Source organism: Montipora capricornis, chromosome 7 (assembly GCF_036669925.1).
Source record: "Montipora capricornis isolate CH-2021 chromosome 7, ASM3666992v2, whole genome shotgun sequence".
Taxonomy (NCBI): Eukaryota; Metazoa; Cnidaria; class Anthozoa; order Scleractinia; family Acroporidae; genus Montipora; species Montipora capricornis.
The window spans coordinates 42,586,542-42,590,147 of record NC_090889.1 but is presented as its reverse complement, the minus strand read 5'-3'; positions in this window follow the sequence as shown (position 1 = coordinate 42,590,147).

The following is a 3,606-nucleotide window of genomic DNA, read 5'->3' as shown; positions in this document are numbered from 1 at the left end:
GCTCTGCCAATTTGACGTTTAGAGCTCATTAATAACAAAATTAAACAAAATTACCTAAAATAGCGTGACCTAGCCCCTTTAAGAAAATATTGTAATATGAAGTGAAGCATGGCGCTTGGTCACGCTGTAAGAAGAACCCATCGCATCATTTTCAAGCCTCACGGTATCCATAACGTAAAGAAAGGTGAGATAACAAGTCTCACAAATCAACTAAGCGGTTTCTTTTATCGGAACGCAAGTAACTGATTCGTTTTTCAAGGCTTTACACGTTAATACTACTCGATACAAGGTCAAGACGTCCTGCATTCCAGCTTCAAAACAACTTATCTTGCTATTGAATCTGGCTAGACCTGCTCTACTGGCAAAATGGAGTGCCTCTCTTCTTATTCTATCATGTGGTGACATATCACCGAATCCTGGTCCTTCTATTGCTGGAAATTCGAAGCCTAAATGTAGTGTTTGTGATAAATCGATTGCCTGTAATCACCGGACCGTAATGTGCAAATCTTGTAACCTGCGATTTCATTACAAATGAGCTGGTTTATCTCTTGAAGATTATATAATTTATCGCACCAGAGACTCATCCTGGATGCGTACAAAGTGTCTCCTAGGTGCTCTTCCCGTCATGTACGACTCTATATCGTCATTAAATAATATGGCCCAGTCCTTTTTTTGAACAGAAGTACTGGTTTTCGGGATGATTGCAGCCTGAAGTTCCTTCTGGCAAACGTTCGTTCTTTAAGAAACAAACTCCAGGAAATTCATGCTACCATCTACTCTGATAATGTGGACATCATTGAGCTTACCGAGACATGGCTGGATCCCTCTGTGTTAGACCAAGAGATATTACCTTACGGTTACTCTATATTTAGAAGAGATCGAACTAACAGAAGAGAAGGAGGGGTTATGCTAGCTTGTAGAAATGACCTGGTGTGCACCAGAAGAGGTGATCTAGAAGTAAATCAGTGTGAGCTAGTTTGGTGGGAAATATCTTCCGCTTCAGGTCCCAGATTTCTTTTTGGTGTGTTTTATCGACAACCAGATACAAATTCCGACTACTTGGATCTTATTAATGAATCCTTCAACTTAATTTCTAACCTTAATGTGGATAAAGTTTTCTTAGTTGGAGACTTTAATTTTCCGAACTTTGACTGGGTAAACCAAGTCCCTCTGCTTTTTGACCAGTTACATATTAAGATATTTGAACTGCTAAATGATCTATTTCTTACTCAAATGAATCAGCACGCCACCAGGAATAACAGTATACTGGACCCTGTCCTTACGTCAACTCCTGACCTAGTCAATGATGTATCTGCCAGTGAGGGTTTTGTTGACACAGATCACCGGAGTGTTACCTTTACCATCCATCTTAACCTTAATCGTGTAACCCCAAGACCAAAGTTTGCTCTCGACTTCAAAAAGGCCAATTTAAGGGAACTCAAAAACACTTTGCAATATATTCGCTGGAATTTCTCAGTACTGGACAATGATATCAATACCAACCTATCGAACTGGGAAGATCTATTTTGGTCAGCTGTCAACGAGTTTATTCCCAAGAAGAAGATAAAGGACAGCCTTACACCACCTTGGATTGATAAGGAAGTGAAGACTTTGTGTCGGAGAAATACAGAGCGAGTAGGATGGCCTTGAAATCCAAAGATCCTAAAGACATCGAATCTTTCAAAGCCATAAGACGTAAGTGTAAGAAGCTTATACGCTCCAAGTACAATGGTTATTTAAACGATCTTTCTAAACAGGTCTCTACTAATCCCAAAAAGTTCTGGAATTGTCATAGCAGCAAAACAAAGTCAAGAAGGATTCCTTCGGCTCTTATCAAAGATGAGAATGGTAGTCAGCTAATCATTGATGTTTTGGCTAAGGCCAATCTGTTTAATGATTACTTCAATTCCGTTTTCAGTCAGCTTGATACAGAGCCTCCGCCTCCTGAACTGTATCCAATTGTACCTTATATGAGCGAGTTATCTTTCATCACGCTTTCTACTGATGAAGTTCAAAAGATATTGTTGAACTTGGATCCATCCAAGAGTCCAGGACCAAATGAAATAACTGCACGAGTGTTGAAAGAACTCGTTTGTGAAATAGCTGGCCCCTTGACCTGTTTATTTAACCAATCACTATCTAGCGGGAAATTTCCAGTGAAATGGAAAGATGCCAATCTCATTCCAGTTCATAAATCAGGCCCTAAGAACAATGTCACTAATTATAGAGGAATCGCCTTACTTTCAGTCGTGTCGAAAGTTCTCGAGAAATGCGTGTTTTCCAGAATTTATGACCACGTGCAAGATGTTTTGAATCCATCACAACATGGTTTTCGACCAAATAGATCTTGCGTTACACAACAGTTACAGCATGTGCATTTATTGGCATCAACATTGGACACTGGTGGTCAAATTAGATATGGCCAAAGCGTTTGACAGGGTACCACACCAAAAGCTGATATACAAGCTCAGATTTTAAGGCTTCCGTGACACACTTTTAAGTTAGATAGAGGACTAGCTGACGAACAGACGTCATCACCTCAGGGGCTCCTCCGGGTTTCTTGATTTGACCAATCCTGTTTCTTATATACATCAACGACATCAGTTATCACCTGATACTATTCTTCCCCTCTACGCTGATGATGCCAAGTGTTGTAGAGTTATATCTTCACAAATGGATTGTGAAATCTTGAAAGATGATCTACGTTCTATTACAAACTGGAGTGATATGTAAATACCTCTGTATCACCAAAAAGGGGAACCCTATAATGAATACATACCACGTTGGTTCTAACCAAGTATCCTTATGTAAGGAAGAAAAGGACGTGGGGATCATCATCACTCACAACTTGGCATGGTGAGATCACATCTTAACTAAAATAAATATTGCCAATGGGATGCTATGCCTCATCAGAAGAACTTGTGGGAAATCGCCCTAACCCAAAAGTCTTCGTGAAGTTGTTTATTTATTTGGTCAGACCACACCTGGAGTTCGCCTGCGAAGTCTGGTCACCACATCAAGCGTATTTGGTCGACATCATTGAGGGTGTACAGCGCAGAGCCACAAGAGTAATTTTGAAGAATAAGTCGTATGAGGAAAGGTAAAGTTGCTTAGCATCTAGAAGAAAGTACTTTTATCTTATTTTCCTTTTTAAATGTAAACAAGGACTATGTGACATTGATTTCTGTGATTACTTAGAACCTGCAGGAAACACTTCATATAATGTTAGGAATACTGAATGTTCTTATAAAATTAAGTATGCTAGAACAAACTTGCTTAAGTTCTCGTATTTTCATCTTGTTGTTAATGAATGGAATGCCTTGCCCTTGAGTTTAAGAAAGTCAGTATCTATAAGCAATTTCAAGCGTAACCTTAAGGCCCATCTTTATAATTTAGAACTTGCATAGTATAAATTTATATTTATAATATTTATCATTCTCTGCTAGCGCTTTAATTCTTTTTGTAAGTTTTCCTATTATGTAAATATTTTTCCACAGATTTTAACTTATTTAGCTTGGTAGCCCTGGCTTGGTTAGGAAAATATTTTTCTGTTTCCAGGGCTTCCTCAGCTACTGTATTTAGGTTGCTGGAAACTATTAAAGTAAA